Source organism: Zonotrichia leucophrys, chromosome 11, assembly GCF_028769735.1.
Source record: "Zonotrichia leucophrys gambelii isolate GWCS_2022_RI chromosome 11, RI_Zleu_2.0, whole genome shotgun sequence".
Taxonomy (NCBI): Eukaryota; Metazoa; Chordata; class Aves; order Passeriformes; family Passerellidae; genus Zonotrichia; species Zonotrichia leucophrys.
In genome coordinates this window covers 5,206,817-5,227,126 of record NC_088181.1, presented here as the reverse complement: position 1 = coordinate 5,227,126, position 20,310 = coordinate 5,206,817, and the positions used below count along the sequence as shown (strand labels likewise).

Here is a 20,310-nt window from a genome sequence, read left to right as displayed (position 1 = left end):
TCATGTGAGCATGGATCTGAACAAACCAGAATTAGTGCCATGAGCCTTCAGCTCTGACCATGAAATGTGTCCATCCTGATGGATGGACATGGTTCCCTCCTGTGTCAGGATATGTAAAAAGAGCATCTTCCTGCCTGGAAAAGTGTCACAGAGGAGAGACAGATGGCCAGGATAATACAGAAGCAGAATCACAATCCCCTGCATCCAGGGACAATTGCTTTGGGAAACTCATTTTCAGAGATCAGAAAAGAAGGTGAACTGGAATTACAGATTCCCCTCTCCTCAAGCATGAGGCAGAAAATGAAGTGACTGAAATGGAGACAAGCTGCCAGCTGAAATGCCAGTACAAAATCCCTAGGAAAGAGATTTAGCCAGCTTGGCAAAAACCAGGTGTGTTCCAGATGTGGATCTTTCAAAAACTCTTTGCTTATGCAGACAACATCCAAATATTGCAAGAGTTTTAAGCATTTGATGAGCCAGAATCTCATCACAGATGCTCCTCTAAGCCCATCTTCCACCACTGCTCTGGATTTACTACAGCACAAGGAGATTAGAATGTTTCTGAATAGAGAGAGAACTTCTGCTCCGTGAGGATCTGTAGGAAACCAGAATTCCTCAGAGAGGTTTCTCAGAATTACTACAATTAAAACAGAGGTCAGACTTTAAGGTGCATTTGAATGCAAACCATACATTCTGCCTGAGTTCAGTACAAGGCCTGTTGCCACTGCAGCATTAGGAGAAAAGGTCCCTGTTGCTCTAATTCCCTGAAGCCAAGGTCTCAGAGGTCTAATTTGAGCCATAAGTGCAGCACTGAACAAGTAACACGTAGGAACAATTTCCTAATGTCCACTATTTTTCTTGCCCAGATAGAGGACAGAACAGAAAGTGGAACAGGAGCAAAAGGACTGTGGAAAAGAAGCAGTGAAAGGAATAGAATCCCAAGGCAAAAAACAGGTCAAATTCTTTTGACACAGCTCTGAATGTAAACTATTGTATCACATATAAGCCATAGGAACTGGCCATAAAATGGTGTCACTGATGTCTTCTGCTAGATGGAGCAGCAAGCTGCTTGATGTAAGCCACAAACAATTCTGGTGGTGTTAAGGTTGAAAGAAGCACCCACAGTACAAGTCAGGAACTGACACCTTTTGTAACAGAAGATCCAAACCACCATTTACATCTATTAACATGTAAAATGTATTAACAAGACCTTGTATTAACAAAACATGCATTAACAAGACCTTGTATTAACAAAACATGCATTAACAAGACCTTAGATTAAATTTAGGATGTGTCCCACTAGGAAAAATACTGAAAACACAGATATTTTCTCAATGTTTTATTGGGTACAGAATACTAAATGAGCTGTCATCCATGTAACTGCTTGGGCACCATTTGCCAGATGTTGTTTGTGTGTCCACAGCAATGTAGTCATATTAAAATGAATGAAACTGTTTATTTTTGGTGGCTGCTCAGCTATAGCACAGCCTCCACTGAGCGTCCTGGCCTGGTGCAGGCTTCCAGCAAGACACAGTTCAGAGATATGAACTGCAGATTTCACTTCTTCATTGACCTACAGTACAAGTCAATTACTGGCTTAATATTGCTCAGACATTCATTAAAGCTTGAAGCAGGCAGAATTTCATCTGTTTGATTCCTGCTGCTTAAGAGAGTCCAGGGAGAATATTTACAGTTGGTTGGTCATGACCACTTACTTTTGGAGGAAAACCACAGATCTTTTCTGCAGTAAACAGTGTGCTATCCTGATAAGAATTTACACTGGGTCAAAATAGAGATATTCTGCTTGACTCAATCAGTGGCTAAGTTTTACTGTGGTCTTTGGGAGGGGCTATATCTGTTACCACCTGCCTTATTTTATGTATTACATTTTGACAACTCCTGGCTCTGTAGCATCTCTTTCTGTTGTCTACCCCATTAACTGATGGTCTATTAACACCAATTAGGTAAGAAAACTCTGTTTGGTGGCAAGATAATACCAGTCATTAATTATGTTTTCTTTTAGTAAGTAAAATAGGAAACATCTCATTCTTTGATATTAATAAATAGATACATGTTTAAATGAATTCTGTTTTGTCCCTCCATGGTTTCTGGGCCATGTGAGAGAGATGCCTCAACACTCCTGATGTGATACATGGCTGCAGATTCAAATTTGTCAGAAGCTTAAGAGAGTTCTCATCAGGGATTAGCCCAGACGCCATCTGCAACAATTATAAATCATCTCGATAGGAAAAGGCTGGAAAGTGCTTTTAGGAGAATGCAAAGCAAATCAGCCTGGGCCAAATGCACCAGTCTGCTCCTCAGACCCAACTCTCATCTCCATATCCACTGTGGCTGCTCAGTTCCTTCAGCTCTGCCAACCTGGACCTGCTGCTGCTCTCTCTTTGCCAGACAGGCATTAAGTATTGATTTTTAGAGTACATCTTAAGAAATGTATGTGCTGTTCTGTGTCCAGCCACTGTGACTGCACACCAGTAATTAACTGCATAACAGAGCTGATGTCTATCTGCTGTGCTTTGTGTGCACCAGTGGCATCATCCAGGGTTTCTGCATGCTGACCCCCCTCCAGTTCACAGCTCTGGCACAGAAGGGACCTCCTGCTTTTGGTCTCTTGCAGGGAAAGAACAGAAACAGAAGGAAAAGGGTGCAAACTCTCCTATGAACATATGGGAAAGAAACAGAAAGATCTTCTATTGAACTCAATAGAGTTATGATGATTTATATCCCCTGCAGATCAGGCCCTTCATCTACAAAAGCAGACTGCCAAAGGGGGGCTGGGGCAGCTGGAGCAAATACAGCTGTGTGACACCCACTCTGTACCAGTCTGGCCTCAAGCATCACTTGCAAAAGCAGCAGCAGCTCCTGTTCTCACCCCAATACTGACCATGGCAGTTGCTGATGTATGAAGCAGAACATACGTTCATTATCAGATTCCAGTTTAAGTTTGCCTGAGTGGCAGTTAGAGGAAACCTCATCTTGATGTGTAAACTCAAATAATGTGCTAAGGAAGAGAGATGAGGAAAGGCAAACATGGAGCACAAAGATCTCAGCCAGGGGTTTGTCTCCTTACACACACAGCTCCAAATGCAACCTGCTCCCTTGCACACAACTTCAGCTCCATGGTTAAAACCAGCACATGGAAAAGATACTACAGAAAGCAACTGTTCTGATGATGTATAGGTCTCTGGCTAACTGATATTGAGCATGGAGGGTCTTATCTTCAAGTGATTTGTTTATGGTATTATCTTTTCAGAGCAGTGAGAAGTATGAAATACCTGTCATGATAGCACACAAATATTCCAGACTGTTTCCCCTATAATGGATGACTGAAAATAAGTAACAGTGGGTAAAGAAAATTAATGGCTCAAGAAAAAAATTAATAAGTCACTCATATGAGCTGAGGAAATGACTGTGGATCCTTTCAGGTATGCAAACCCCACCTAAAGGCTGGTGTCTCCCATATGATTAGGTATAGATTGAGGTTATTGCTCCATGAGCACTAATGACTTCACAGATAGAATACAAAGGATCCTTTGTACCAGAGGAAAGACCTGGCAGCCCAGCCCAGCAATGAAATAATACTTTCTAACTATTCTTATTCCTTTCCCTGGTAAGACCAATTTCCCCTAAAATTTAGCATTTTTTCTTCCTTTCTTGATTAAATTCCAATACTGTCCCTCCAAGATGGTATGGTTTAAGGACTTTAATACTTAGAGAAAGTGAGACACAAATCTCAACTTCCACAGGCAAGGAGGTACCCAAACACAAGCTCCAGCAGCCTGACTATGGCTCAGTCACTAGGCTGCCATGAGAGAAGAAGGGTTTGTGTTGGGTTGCCTGCTCACCCTTGCCAAGTTTTAAACAAAAGAGCATTTTTCAGTGTATTTTGGGACAAAGCTGATCAAATCAGAGTGATACATCATCATTGAGAAAATCATCCAGGTCAGGCTCCTGCAAGACATGAATGAAGAACACCTCATGGCAGGTGAGGACCAGATGCTCAGTTTCAACAACACACTCCAATGTCTCAGATGATCCAAGACTTTGGGTGGCATGTAAGAAGCATTTCTGTGTCCTGCAGACAACTGTGCACAGAAAAATGAGCTAGCTTGAAAGGTAAGAGAGGTGAGTACCCAGGATGACAATTTTAGCCTGAACCATTCCTGGCTGGCAGAGCTGACAGTGGCACCAGCTCATTAATTCATCCTTTCCTTTCAAAGGAGTTAGAGTATATTTGCACACGCCTGCCATCCCAAGCCAAACTCTTCACCTTCTGTTACTCCAGTTGCAGTGAAACCCTCCGGGGCCATACGGCACCCACCATGGAGCAACCCTATCCGAGCTGCCTGCAAGGGGAGTGTAACAAAACCTGTCCCCTGCCAGCCCGCAGCACAAAGGGCTCCTCCAACGCTGCCTGAGCCCACAGCCCTGCTCCCACCAGTAATCCCCTCCTCCATAATTTAATAAGCCTCAGAGCAGCGAGCTCTGCCCTCCCCCACGCCGCGGTTCCCCGTTCCCCAGACAGGCGGTGACAGGCGCGAAGAAGAAACGCTCCCCGGTGCATTGTTAAAGGCCTGACTCCCCAAGCCAAAGACAGGCTCAGTTAACATTAAAGCCTCTTCCCCTGTGAGCAACCTGAGCTGAGATTAAGGAATGAGCCCACACTGTCAACCTTAACCCCGATATGAGGCTGGTAACTAGGGCAACAGCATCTCACAAGTAAACCCTGCCATGCTATTTTGTCTTCTGACACTGCAACACAAAATATGATAGGTAAGTGGATGGATAAATAAAAACTGAACATCACCCACTCTTCTGGCTCATATTTTAGTCTTGGAGTCTACTAAGAGCTAGGAATGGTTATTTATTAATGCTGATATTAATGCCAAAACATAATCTTGTTCACTGTCTGTGCGTGGCGCACACCAGATGATGGTGTGTTCTCCCTTCTCGCTTGGACTCCAGCATAATTATTTACAGAAGGTAGCACAAAATGATCTTCCCAATATTAGACTCAAGCTGCTTGTCTGGTTTAGCTTGATCTTTATTTATAGACACTGAGTCTGGGAGCTTTTTGTATGCAGAGCAGGACATAGTGACCTACTCTGGCTCACTTATATAATAGTTTCAAAGCAGACTTAGTGTAAATTGACCCTAATCTGATCTTGAATTGTAACACATGATAATTCCAAAAATAAATCAGCATTTATCTCACTCTTTGCAACTCATTTATTTCAGAATTGGAAATAACCAAAGGCTGATAAATCTAAATGTTATTTAGTAATACCTTCAGCCTTTTTTTAAAGTCCCTCATTAACTCTGACCATTACAACAACCAAAATGTTATTATACCACGCAGCTGGGGAGAGCTCTGTAATACACTTGGCTCAGCTTTAGAGTCTGTTTTCAAATGCAAATACTATATTCACAGAAAGCAAACTTAAAGACAAAATTTTCATGTGGTTTTTGAAAGCATACCCTTAAAATCCACCCAGGCAAATTTGCAAGAAGACAGGAACCTTGGCACACCATCAAGTACACAAGTACAATTCTTTCCCCATCATTATTTGTGCAAATTTACAAGCCCATCTCCACAAGCACTTGAATGTGCAAGAGCTTTCCATGGGCATCTTGATTTTACATTTCAATTGTACTCATGGAGGACAACACAAAACATTGACCTGAATCTGAATCAGTATTTGCAGATATTTTTAAAGTATTTGCTTAACATGCTGAAGAATGGCAGCCTGTATGAAAACACAGACATGCTTAGAGTGGTTTTCTAACAACTTGGAGCAATAATTTCTTGCCAAAAACCTGATCTAAAATGGCCTTAGTATCACTGGAAAACAGGTCCATCATATTCTTCCTTTTTATCACTATTAACTAATTAATCAGCCAAACTGATTATGCATGCCATTCAAATCTGGCCTTTGTAAAATGCCATAGCTTGGGTTCAAAGTGATTTTTCACATGGTAATAGTTCTATTAATTTACAGTAATTATTTGCATGCTAAAAAAGGCTCCAGTGCTGCAGACTGGTGTGAGCAGCTCGCTTTGGCTGGCAGTGCTGGCTGAAGCCCTGCCCAGATCAGATTGTGCAGAGGGTAAATCATTGACATTCATCTTTCCTATCAGGGAGCAGCACACAGATGGGTTTGGCAGTGAGTGTGCACTTCCCAGGGCAGCTATTAAGGACCATACTGCTAGTCCTTGCATTATGCAGGTTATAAAGCTTTTATGGGTGATCAGAAGCCACCTTGTCCATTCCTCTATATATTTACGTATCCATTCTCTATTTGTAGAGCAGAATAGAGCCTCCTGCTCACTTACAGTATTTAGAATATTCCACATTACTGTGCTTGGACAGGACAACAACTTTTCCCATTGCTGCTATTGCTCCTGAAAAACTAATTGTTTATTGTAAACTATGTTGGTCCAACACCTTTTGCAAACGAAGATTTGTCTATTTTTCATTTATGCATCAGCTTGATTCTTCATTCTTATAAAAATTCCCAATCCAGGCCCTCAGAACAGGGACACAGTGTATATTTTTTGTGCAGATCTGCATGAACTAATAACAAAATCCTGCACCATTTGGAAGGGTAATTCTCCTTCAGACTTCCTGGCAGCTTAGTTCTGGGCAAAAATACCTCTCTGGACCCTGGCAGTATGTAATCACACGGAGATACAGCATCTGATCCCGCTGAGTTACACAGAGAGTCTGAAACAAAATTCCTGACAGGCCTTCCAAAGCATTACCTAACTTGCATTTGTTCTGATACACATTCAGAACAGAGTTTGTCTGCTTAAATAAGGTTTCAATGACAACATTTGGGGGAACAAAAGGCTTTACTTGGACCATGCTGGTTGTCACCATTCCCTCTGAGTGCCCCATAGCTGAATCTCTTTCCCAGGGCAGGAGGAGGAGATCTCAGAGAGGGCAGGCTGTAGGTAAGAGGATGAAGCCTTCTCCCAAGGGAGGTCTCAGCCATGCTGCACCAGCTTTGTCTCTGCAGCTGCTCCCCTTCCTCTCCTACAACCCTAAAGCCATGTACCAAATCCCACTCGCTGCTCCAGGCACCAGACATGGGATATTCAACACCCTTTATCTCCTATTTCAGCCTTCCCACACCACTCAAAGGCTCTGGCATTGTGATGATGGTCTTACCTTCACATCTGAAACAGGAGGAAGAAACTCAGGGTGAGGATAAATCCTTGCTGCATTCCTGTTTCTACACGTACAATCCAGGAGAGCAATTACAGAAGAGAGGCTCCAGGCCAAAACTTGAAAACAAAATTAAGTCTTATTCCATCGCTTGCAGTTTCCATTAATGTGTTTTAATAGGCACCAGTATTTCATTTTTCCTTCAGAAATAATCCTTCTGAAGACACTTGTGTTTGCAAGTAGGCAATATTTTTGGCACACTAAATGTGCTGTGGAGGAAAGACTTGATTGTCTGCTGCTTTATCTGGGAGTGAATAAGGGGCAGTAGGAATGGCTTGTTCTAACTCCAGAAGAGATTGGATTACCTACATTTGGCATAATGGAAATAAAAGTGAAAATGGTGCATATTTCTTTTGAGATATTAAAAATGAAATCTTCCTTTCACTGAAGTGCCTTTACTCTGAATAAATATTTTTTTCTTTACCCATAATACAGAAAACCTAATTGAATGTGTGCTAATGAGCTTAAAATAGTTCAACTTGATATTGATTTTCCTTATTTATTATCATCATCTAGCATTTTTAATTAAGAACTGAAGACATTGAAAAAATATATAATCATTCCTAAAACATAGAGCAAAGAGATTTTTTTTAAATTACTGAAGAAGAAGACAAAGATAAAACAAATGTCAAAGGCAAAAAAAACCCAAAAAAATCCTCCCTAATACTTGTATCTTGACAACATCTTTGTTTTCAGAATGGTTGTGGAGCAATTGTTACTCAAAGGCAAGTGGTGAGAACACAGCAACCCTCTCAGAGGTAAGGAAGAGCAATTTAGTGTAGTAGAATTTACCAAAAAAACCACAGAAATCAGACAACCAGAAACCCACACAAACAAATGGTAGTAGACTTCAAATCCCACCAAAATAAATTAGGTGTTCACAAGCTGCAGAACTGTGCAGATAAAGGAATAAAGTTTTTCAGAGGCACAATTACTGAAGGTGTCTGGAGTAGCACCTTTTAAAGGTCAGGTTTTAAGGCTATCTAAAAGTGGACCCCTACTGAGTACTCACAAGTCTATCTGAAATCAATTTTCTGGTGCAAATTACTGGGAAGTTCCTACACTGACTCTCCAGCTCCATGATAAAGTTAAGGCTCTGAGATAAGGAACATGCCAAGAACATCTGCACCAAACTCAAACGGTCTGATATTATGACTCTCACATATTGTGGTCTCCCAAAGAAGAATTTTTGACTTAAAATACACTTTTCAAAACCAAAAATCAGGAGGGAAAAGTTCTCTCTTCTCAGACTTTAAGGTTCAAAGGCACGCCTTACCCACTCTGCATCTGAAGTCAAGGAATCAGCACTTCTGAGGACACCAGATGGGCCTTAAAACACCAAACATTCCAAAACTTTTCTCTAATGACACCATCTGGGTGGTTTCTTTACAGAAGCCCACATATCACTGGAAATTCAGTGACATAAATGCTTTGCATATAATATTTTCTCTAGTCTTGCTAACAATATCTGGATTATAAATATATGTGGGACAGAGTCTACAGCCCATCTCATGGTTTTGCATGCCACTTTTCTAAGAATATAAAGATCCCACGTTTCACGTGTTTTCATTAGGAGTTTCTCTCTTAATCACCCAGAATTTTCTAACCAGGGCACACTGGTTTCAAAGCACACCCGTGTCTCAATGACAAGAAACCCCTCCCCACAATCCAGATCAGAGATGCCAAATGGATGCCCTGAATACCCAACAAGAAGGACCTTGGGCAGCCTCCCGTCCTCACAGCTCCAGTGAGTGCTAAAGCCCAGCAGAGGAGCAGTAACATATTTGCAAACAACTATGCTTCCCTCCAGTCTGCCTTTGGCATGTGTTTTTCCCCTGCAGGGCTTCATGTGGGAACCAATTCAGCTCCTCTGAGTAGATTTCAAATGTCATTTTCAAGAGAGAAAAATAATTTGTGTAGTACATTTTCTCAAGCTTCATAAGCATTATTAGCTCAGTATAACATCAGTCATCCCCTTACAGTCCAGCAGTGCCATAATCTCTGCTTTACTATGCAAACACTATCACTCATGCTTACACTTTAACTAACTCTTTTCTCAATGCACTCAACCTGTTAGAAATCTTGCTTGACAGCTCTTTGATATCTACACAGTATATTTTCAAGCCCTCAGCAACAAAACTGAAGCATATAAAATCTCTCATGATGTTGAACCTTATCCAATTGAAGGGCTGAGTTTAGACTTCAATTATTTATGAACTTTTAGTTTCCTGAACTAATCAAATAATTCCACCTAAACAGTAGAATAGCTTTTACCATGGAAGACAGTGCAATACTTTACAATTCTGCCTGACAATCTGCTGCCATAGGCAGGGAGAAATTGTGCATGTGCCATTCAGATTTAAAATTGATAATGGACATTGAGAAGGTAAACATTAATCTTCCAGACATGTTACACCACACAGAAAACAAGCAGTGACAAAAATATTTAGACAAAAGAAATTTCTGGCTGTCTCCAAACCAATCTAAGGCAAATGCAATAAAGGGCCATTGTTCTAAGAGAATAGTTTCTGTATGGGGAGCTGTTCTAGCTGTGGTTGAAATAAACTATTGTGTAGTGCTTAGCGTAATCCCCTAAGAAAATTTACACATATATTTACTTGGAGGACAATGTAACTTTTCTCATAAGTACACCACTGCCATGAACACAAATCACAAATCACCCACAAAGAATCACAAGCCAAACCCCTCAGAATGATCAGATGAACTCAGAAACGTTGTGGGTATCTCTCTTTGGCCTTGCCCTCATTCTCCTCTTGTCATTCACACTGCTTGGGTCTCTCACAGGAATTTCTATTTCCCTATCCTCAGGTGGACTTTGATCTCCTGCTCACCTGGTTGGGTTGCTGTGTGCTTTAACACCTCCACCTTCCTCTCCTTCACCTTGACTACAAAGCTCAGGCTACATTGAGATTCCCAATTCACACTCAGCTTCTCCAGATATTAAACATGATCTGGTTACAGCACCTGGACATAACCCTTGGGAACAACTGATGGTATCTTGGTCTTGTTCATTTAATACTAAGTTTTTGATATGAATTAGTGCATTACCAAAAAGATAAGTCTAGTTTTATTATGTTTTTTGTACAAACACTGATCATATTAAAAAGCTTTTTTATCCAGCTATAGACCTGTTTGCTGAAATAAAAGCTAAGATTTTTAAGTAAAGTATGAGCTTCCACAAATATTCATCACTCATTATAAAAGTGTGAAGGCTGGTAGTACTGTAAAGCCAAACACAGAAAAATCTGGCCAATTCTAACAACACACAAAAATGGTTTTCAGATTAAGCCATCGATTTTTTTTATTTATTCACGACTCTGAGTTTTTCAAGGTTCCTTATCAGTTAGTTCACAGAAGTGTTACCCTGAACACTTACAATTCATAGTTTCACCAGTCTCTGGCAAGAATTTTTCTTTTTCTGTAGTAAGATATTTATGCATGCCATTTATCCTGATAAAAAAAACATTTTCATACACTGATAAGCTCAAATATTTGCCTTGATGAAGCATTAACTACTTCTTATAGTACGAATAAGTATGGGTAATTATGCCTTCAGTTTCAAATATATGCAGATGCCTTTGCACAAAATTCTGTATTTTCTTTCTGGAGCATTTTATAGTGAATAAAAAATATATTCACAAGATTAGATTTAAAAACCACTGCAATCTGTTGAAAAGGGTCCATCAGGATCATTGGATTCTGGAAGCTACTGCACATTTCATGCAGGAAACTCTTGCCTTTGACATATTTTATCTTATCTGCTCAATCTCTGTGACCTGCACAGGCCTAAGCATCCATATGCTCAGCTCCTCGTCCCACCTGTGCTCAGATGCCTTCCTAAGGCAGAGGAAGATAAAAGATCTCTGTGAGTCAAGCCCTGGTGCATTGAGGAATGGCAGTTTCAATGACCAGTGTTTCCAGGTCTCTGCCTCAGCCTAATGGGATGCAGTTATGCCTGAGCTGGCACAGTTTATTGCTCAGGGGGGGACTGAACCACCGTGGGTGGCACGTGGATACCTGGAGAGGCAGGAGTGGGACAATGGGAGTGACAGCTTTTGAAACCACTGCACTTAACCCACCAGAGCTTTAAATTGCTGCTCTGCCCACCTCTGAAGTTGGCCATGCAATTCCAGATCATGCTGGTAAATCCAGTAAACTTAATTTGGTAATGTAACATAGCACTAGCATTTTACTTGTATGTAATCTAATTACATTTCAAAGTACTGCATTTTTCTTTATTTGCAGGATTTTTTAGCTCTGAGTTATTGTTTTGTATTATTAAACTTCAACCAAATCCAAATGTCATTCCCTAGAACCACTGTACTCAGCATACATGAGACGTTCTTTAGATTTATTTAATGTTAGAATTATTGGGCGGGACTGTGAAGTTATTCCATTAAGAAAAAATACATCTTGAGAAAGTGAACATCTAAAAATGAGATGTAAAGCCTAAATGCAAGGATTTGGGTTACATGTTGGCATTCTGCTTCATAGTAAGAATCTATTTATACACATTCTGCTTCGTTCACCAGGGGAATTGGAAACACATTTGCAAATTAAAGTCTGATTCAGAACAGTCTCTTGCTCAAGTAAAAAACAAAAACAACAACAGTGACACTGAGCCAGAGTAAAATATCTTAATTTGTGTCTACAGGGAACATGTTTTTCCTCTCACTTATACCTTTAGAATTTACCACATCAAACCTCTGCTTATGGATGACTCATTTTAGATGCAGTCACTGGTTATTCTCATATATCTGGTGTCACACATGGCAGGTCACCTCCTCCAGCTGCTGCTGCCCTCCTGCTCCATGAGCATGGAACACAGCCCTGCTGCAGCTGCCAGCCTGGGCAGTGCCAGAGATCTTGGAGTCATGGAATATCTCAAATCCTCCTCACAACAGGATGTGGGGGTGATGCTGTTTGAGATCACCTCATTCCCTGCATCTTTGTGTGCTTTCCTTGCTCATGATACCATATAGAATCATAAAGGCTGGGAAAGACCTCCAAGATCATCCAGTCCAACCTTCAAATAAAGGTTGTCCTACTGAAAATATGGGCCTATGTGTGCAACAGGGAAGGAATCCTAGATAATTTATTGTTATAGCATGTTATATTAAGTCTCAGAATACAAATCAATATGAAAAATCATTTCTCACTTAAAAGGAACATGGAAATATTTTCCCTAAAGTGCTACTGACTGACTTTAAACCACAGCTGATCCTGATCAACAAGAGATATCTGTGTGTTTGTGAGTGCTGCAGGATTGGCAGCGTTAAGAACACAAACCAGCTTTTATCCACAAGGACCATGCAAGACAGCAGCATAGGCATAACCATGGATGGAACACGATTGTGTCCAGCTAAACAAACTCAAAATGAGTCTCAGGCAGACACATCCCTTTATGTCCTCACACATAAACCCACTGACCTTACTGAGTATGTAGGACTGACAGGCAGCACGTGGCAGTCAAGGCCTGCAGGTCAGAGCCAGGCTCAGGCTGGGCTTGGAATTGAGTGCAGGCACACAGGGAAACCTGCCTCTGCCCAAACCCAAAGACCAAAGAAAAGTGTTTGCCTCAGCAAAGGTTTTAAACAGGGATGAGCTAAGAAACACAAAATATGGAGCCAAAGGTCATGTAGAAATGCTGGGAATCCAAGGGAAGGGTTGAGAATCCCGGGTGCAACAAGCAGGATTTGCAGGAGGAATCAAATACAGGCAGCAAAGCCCAGGCAGGCTGGTCAGAGGAGGAATCAGAAGCAAAACAGAGTCCTGCAGCTTCAGCCAAGGGACACATTGAACTGCCAAGAACAACTGGAGGTGTTTCCAGTCTGACTGAGGAGTGGGGAAATCACCAAGAGCCCCACAAGCTGCTGCCCAGCTGGGCAGGCTGGCTGGGCTCTGTGCCCCAGAGCCCTGCTGATGCCCACAGCACAGCCTGGCTCCTCTGGCCCTGGCAGAGCTGCTCTGGCATTGCACAGATGGGCTGCAGAGGGGTTCCAGCCATTCTGGGGAACACTGCTCCCAGAATAAACATGAGTCTGTAAGATCGTGAAGGAAACACTTCACTGGATCAACAACACAAGGCATTTTTCCCCACATGGAGTTTCCTGTTGCTTTTTTCATTTGCTGTTACTTTCTTTCTGAATTACACAAAAGCCACTCTTTCTAGTAATTGTTCTATTGCTTGCAGTCTGCAAGAGATCTGCTACTGCCCTGAAAAATTTATCCTTAGCAAAAGGAATAACAAATATATCAAGTGAATCTGCCTCTCTTTCTAATGCTCTTATCATTATCCTCCTTCATATATGGTCCTACCTTCTGTAAAAGCTGATATTGTATACACTAGAACTAATAGCAAATAATCTGAGTTTAATTTGCAGATGTGCTTATCAGCCAAGAAGATTGACTATTGCCCACACTATTGATTAGAGAAAACATATCAATGCCCATCGACCCAGTGTTGCCAGTGGAACTCCTTAAAACCAATGACTTTTAATTACTCAATGCAGCAGTGGCAGAACTGACAATTGCTTATTGTGATATTGATCCCAAAGATCACTTAAGTGATGCTGTTTGAATTTATGGAGCACTAAACTTTGCCTTTCAAAGAGCAGATGCACCTTTTGATCACTGATAGAGTTTGTTTGGTTTTAAATCTCCATCAATAATGGGTGAATTTCCCTGTTCCAAGTACTGATTTGTAGTCATCTCCAAAGAAATCTCTCTAGGACCTACACCTAATGGCTGACAACATATTTGTCTACAAAATGGGTCAACTGTCAAAGTGAGCAGTGTTGGGCAACTTCCTTAACAGGCTGATAATTGCTTATTAATTGTAAAAGGTTTGCACAGCATTAAGAAGGTCCATAAAATCCACTGATGACAAAAAGCATAGTAGCCTATAGGATTTTACTAGGCACTGAAATGAGAGGATTTCATGGGTAGTAACTACAATTGAAGCCTCCAAGAGTTTACATTTCTGTTCTCACTATCTTTTGCCTATTTTCTTCAAAATGTGAAAAAAGGTGTAAGTAAGTTGACAAAAGCATGTCTTCTTCTGTTAATTTATACAGATCATTGCATTTTTATGCTCTCAGATTAACATGTTATTCTTGTACCATGTCATATAAAAAACCAAATATGTCAGTGAAAGGCAGAGCTGATCTAATGAAATTGTTATTGAACAACTCTTGTAGATATTGCAGAGAGATGACTACATAACCATGGCTGTAGGTGCATGTACACAAAAACACACATTCATATTGTACATACATGGAAACACTAAAGTGTTTCTGACTTTACTGACTCATTTGTTTAGTCCATTCCAGCTTTACAGAATAACAAGAACAGCTGCTTTATTCTGTAATGCTCCAAAAGTTGCTAAATAGAAATTAAACTTCATCTAAAGCTCCACACTCACAACCAACATACACAGGGGTTTGGATTCATGGGATTCTGAGCTTGATATGTCATCAAGAGAATTGACCCATGCCTGCATGTGTCTCATTAAGACTGCCCAGATATGTCATTTCCAATTTTTCACGTTGACCCTCCCATCTTCCTTTCTTAGCTAAAGTGTTCAGTCATCTCCATCCTGCCAAAAAAATTCTAAGCATACAGCTGATCCTGAGCTCTTCTCTTGACCCTTTGTAATGCTTAAAATAGTAGATGCTAAGAAATGCTTCAGCACCACAAGGACACAAATGATTACTTTCATAACCTCCTTTGGTGTTTTGCACTAAATGTTCAATACTTTTAGATGCAATAAATACAACATTTTTAAAGTTTTAGCTTTCATATTTTTCAGATTCTGTACTGCCTTAGTGTGTAACTGTGAACTTCTTATAAAGTGTTAGCAAGTTCTCTTCACAGCTTAGTCAGACAGAACAATCCTTTTCCAGCCCGAAAACCAAGGACACCATTGAGCTTCAGGCCCAAAAAGTAAAAAAACAGAGAATTAAGGAGAGCAAACTGGGAGGATGGGACTTCATAACCTGAAGCTGTAATTGGACGATTGACCCCTCATATGGAAATGAACCAGAATTTATAAAAGTGTGAAAACTCGTGACCTGTCATCCATCTTGGGCAGAGCCATGGCCTGGCTCTTGTTCTGCCCAAGGTGTGTGCTTTGAAGGCCTTTTAATAAATCCCTACTTTATTCCTTTAACTCTGTCTAGCCTCTGTTCCAGGTAACCTCTTTAGGCATAATGTGTGCATTTGCAAATATATCTTTGAAAAAATGTTCAACAACTGTTGTGTATTCCCTAATGAGTTGCAGGATTAACACTAAATGAACATTAAATCAGCAACTCCTGTGTGTGACCTTGAGCTCTTCACAGCCAAGTCCATAAACTCCCTCTGTGCTCTTGCTCGGCTCAGAGGAGACTGAGGAGATGCAAAGGACTCAAATATTCCTTATGAACCCACTGCTGCTTGCTGTGTTTTGCAGAGAAAGGGGCAGTTCCAGAGTGCGTCTGCAAGGGGGAATGTGCATCTTAACCCACCAGACCAGTCAGTCCTGAGCACAGGGCAGGAGGAGCAACCTCTCACTGCTGTGTGGGGACAAGGCCAGAGGGGCAGTGTCAATGCTTAAATGTGGTCTTTGCAGTGGGACTCTACTCAGTATGGCATGAAGAGATGAGAAGGGTGATGAGCATGTGAGCCCTGCACCTCCCTACACAGAGTGCAGCACATGGCTGTGCCTGACTGGCTGCTGCTCCTGCAAATACTGTGATTTGGAAGCTCCTTCTGAGACCTTCTCTGATAAATGACATTTCACTTTAATACTATATTACCTGTAAACTACAGTTCTCACATCAAATTCTGCTGTCATTTGTCCTTGCAATGTCTGCAGCCCAAGAACAGTATTACAGTATTATAGCATTACAGATAATCACCTTTTAAATTAATCGCATGTAGCCTACTAGGGCTGGTTCTTAAGGAGCCTTATGGAAAGGGGATGTCTTTCCATGTGAATATAACCCCACATAATGTCCAGCACAGGAAGACTCTGCAGGAAAAGACTAAAGGTGTGAGTATTTGATAATTAGTTTTACTCCATCTGCTAGAAGTTGTAGGAGCCCAAATGGGCCAACAATGTTTGCACCCTTTCAGCCTTGTACATAGCTCAGGATTTTGTGCTCTACTAGTGTGAGGAAGGCTACTGCAATTAAGATTGGGAGGGCATAGGAGAGGGCTGTGATAAGGTTGATTAAGAGAGGGTAGTTAGTCAGTGAGTCACCTCTGGAAAGACCCTGAGCTGCTGCTGCCACCACTCACACTGCCCAGTGTTACGTTACCATCTTATTGCAAAAGTTTCATACCTTCTCAGTGATTTCTCATGGGCAACTCCTTGCAGCACTGACTCCTCATCTCTCACAACTCCAACTCTCTCCTCACCCAGCTAACCCTCTCTTTTATAGCACTTGTCTTCTTATTGGACACAGCTGTGGCCTAGTAAGGGCAGGGCTGTTTCTAATCTTTGGTGATGAGTACAGCTGCAACTCCTCAGGTGTGAGATTACCTTCTGCACTATTCTCTTGCATTCTATCCCTCCACAGTGTTACAGGTCCTTGCTGCAGAAACAGCTCATTCCTGTATTCAGTGACAGATGAACCAGCTGAGGTGGGTTTTCCTACCTTTATTTCTGCAGCACCAGAGGCAGTCACATGCCAAAAGCCTGATCCTGTTTGGTTGAAGAGCACTGGCCAAGATGCTGCAAGGTATGGATGTGCAAGTGCCACTGCTCTCAAAGGGACTGCACAAAATTTCCCTCCTAAGCACAGGGTCAAGAGCTCTACAAGGCTAACATGAGACTGCTCAGCATCTTTCACGGCTTTGACTCCAGCTGAAGTTCAGATAAAAGGCAAAACATTTCCTTTCACTATAGTCCTCATGTGCTGCCAGAGAAGTGTGCTTGGGAAATAAAAACCCTCTGGCCCCAGAGAGAAAATTCCCCCAGTGCAGTCAGAGCATACCACACTTTTGCTGCAATATGCATGGGATCTCCTACAAACTTCAGAGTAGGAGGCAAAGGGTAGGAGGAAAAGCTACTGCTTCAAAATATGCTGCTGAGGCAGTTCATTGTGCTGCTTTATTCAGATTGGAACAGTCATCGCCCCGGTATCTGAGTGCCTAATTATTGTTCTTGAAAATTAAAGCAAGTGCTAACAACATGAGATTTTTCTGCCAGTTCAAACTTTTGCTGCAGGGCACTCAATGTCTTTATCAGAAACAACTGGGAGTATGGTTTCACATCACATATGGGCCCAGAAGGGCTACTTTATAGATATCTAAAGAAAACTGAAGGCTTTGGTGGAGATACTTTTAAGTCAGAGAGCACGAAGAGCTCCTTCCCTGCCAGAAAATGCCTCTGCTACAGATAATCAACAGCTTCCTCTATCCCTATTCAGGAGAGGGGTTTGCTTCAGAAGATACATGGCTGTCAAAAGATCCAGCCTACAACCCCCACTGCTCCTGCAAGGATGCAGTTTTGTGAATCAACATTCAGTGATGTGGGCAATGCCTCCACAGTGCTCTGCCTGCAGCAGCTTGGAGCTCAGTGCCAGCTCATTAGGTACTTGGTGAAAAGTGGCTCCATACCTGGAGTGCTGGGATAGCAGTAACTACTTAGCATTAATTTAGGTATTTTCCATTACACTCCAGTACAGACTTATCCACAATGTGATTTAAGCAGAGCAGGTCTGAGCTATGATACTCAGCAGATGTAAACTTTTACCTGCCAAAACTGACACCTGTGCCTCTTGCCACACTTCAGCTACAGCCTTTAATGCTACTTCCCAACTAGAATTCTTGGGATGGCACAGAAATTTATGGTAAAGGAAGATTTCTAGCCTGGGAGGAGAGAGGTAAGGGTAAGGTACTTACAACTTACATGATTTCCTGTTGAGCTTCCTTCTTTTGTATGCACTCAGATGTATTTCTGGTTAAAAGAGTAGTATGAAAAAAGGCCATTTTTAGCCTTCCAGCTGTAATTCCCAACATACCACTTACATTTTTAGGAACACAGCCTCATAACTCTTTCTATATTACTTGATATTTATCATCTGCCAAATCCAACTATATCATAGACCTCTGCCTTAATAATTGTTGGTCCTGTAGGAAATGGCAGACACTATTTTCCCCTTAATGTTTTCTTATGCTAATTGCAAGTGATATGAAGTTCATGTCACCTAGCTATAGGATGAAATCTCTCAACAAAAGCCTGTGTGATAAAGCCAAGTATTCATTCTGGTAAATACAAAGCCAGGTACTAATCTGTAAGAAAGTCAGCTGTATGTAGCACAGAGTTGCATTCTGCATTCCCAGAAATTCAATAGATCAGAAGATGCTGAAGAAAATCATCAACAAAAAAATCTCAGGACGTGATTCTCATTGACAACAAAAGCACCTTTAAACTTACATTACTGTAAGAGAATATTGAGTAGGACATAAATATAATATAATATTCTATTCCTCCAAGCCCCATCGCCGTCTGCACTGGTATAAAGGTGCCTGGGCAATCAAATCTGTTTCCTTATAACATTATGTCATGTTATATTTCATTTCAAAATCATGTTTAAACATAACATAACCGATTTGCCCTGAACTTTTAATTTGTTGCCCATTGTCCTTGTCCTCCAAGAGCGACAATGAAAAAACGCTGTCAGCATCCCACTCCTGGATTCAATATAATGCTGTTAGGAAAGTGGAGAAGTCAATGACAGTCTGACCCACAACATGCACTTGCCTGAGAGGTGACTTCTCTTGCCTCCATGTATGAACAGGGATCAGCCTCATGGGTGCTGGATGAGGAATGTGAACTCATCGGCATCTCCTGCCCGCACGGCTTTATTTCAATGATAAAAATAAATTTCTTTTTGAGCTATGACCAAGTCAATCCACAGTTAGGATTGCATTCTCAGCTGGTGTGTATCCCTGCAGTGGCAGGGTTCATCCCAGCCCAGTCTCCACTGTCTGAGCTCTCAAAGACTCCTCCAGGCATTGCTCTGTTTGTGGTGTCTGGAGGGCCTTGCGCAGAGTGCCAGAAAAAAAATGCAAAAGCTTGGGAAAGCACGTATCCTTCTAATAAATGATCCCTTTTCACTGCAAATCCCACAAAGGCTTGTTTATCTTTATAGTCTGTCATCCCAGAATGACACTTCTCCTGGCTGCTGTGTCAGTCTGCCAAATGCTCTACATTTCATGAATGAAACCTCCATTTGTGCACAGGCCACCATCCCACTGATGGCTTTTAGAAGGAACAAGGCATCTTCTGAAAACAGTTTTTAACACCCCAGGCTTTTCTACAGTAAATCAGATTAACAGGACCAAGTACCTTTGTTTTTTGATAAGCATATTTCATCAAGGTATCATACATAGATACAAGTAGTTGTAAATGGAAATTCCAGTATTTACATAAATTTGGAAATTACTTTGGGGAGGGGGTGTCAACATGTTATTTTTTGAGCTAGCACTATTTCCCAATCTCGCCTTCTGCCCTGGTGATCTCACAGCCAAGTTTCATACACAGAGATGATGTGATGATTTTCTTCAGCAGCAGCAAAGAGAATTACAGTGCTACCTACACATACTCACCAACTGAAGAATCAAGTGCCTGACAAAACTAGTGGGGAGCTCCAGTGCCTCATCCTACAGGAATATGAGAATTTCTAACACCTCACAAATTATCCCACCTCTCCCCTCCCCAGAGGTTACTCCACTGTATTTGCATCAGCAGAAGCAAGTAGTGACTTTCTAGGGACTAAGTAACAAAATTAGTAACTTGTTATACTGGTCTTTACAAAAGTGCAAATAAATACGTTATGTTTTAGACACTCTCACTTGTACAACTTGATAGAGCTTCACAGGAATATTTTTGGGCCATCAAAATTAATTAATCTCCATTAAAATTGGTGCAAGGCACTGAAATCAATACTTCCAACTCTACAAACTGAACCACTAAATCTTCAACAGCACAAAGAACAAGTAATTCTTTCTTTTGTGTTTCAGTGAAAACACAGCCAACAGTGACAGCCTGA

General features: G+C 41.3%; 1 long non-coding RNA gene across 1 annotated transcript in view; it reads right to left on the bottom strand.

The window, feature by feature from the left end:
* LOC135453022 (uncharacterized) overlaps nt 1–16,637 on the bottom strand; it is a 66,898-nt gene extending 50,261 nt beyond the window's left edge. The window contains exon 1 of the long non-coding RNA XR_010441751.1: nt 16,594–16,637. This is a non-coding gene — a long non-coding RNA (uncharacterized LOC135453022). The remainder of the gene's footprint in view (nt 1–16,593) is intronic.
* Between the last annotated feature and the right edge of the window lie 3,673 nt (nt 16,638–20,310).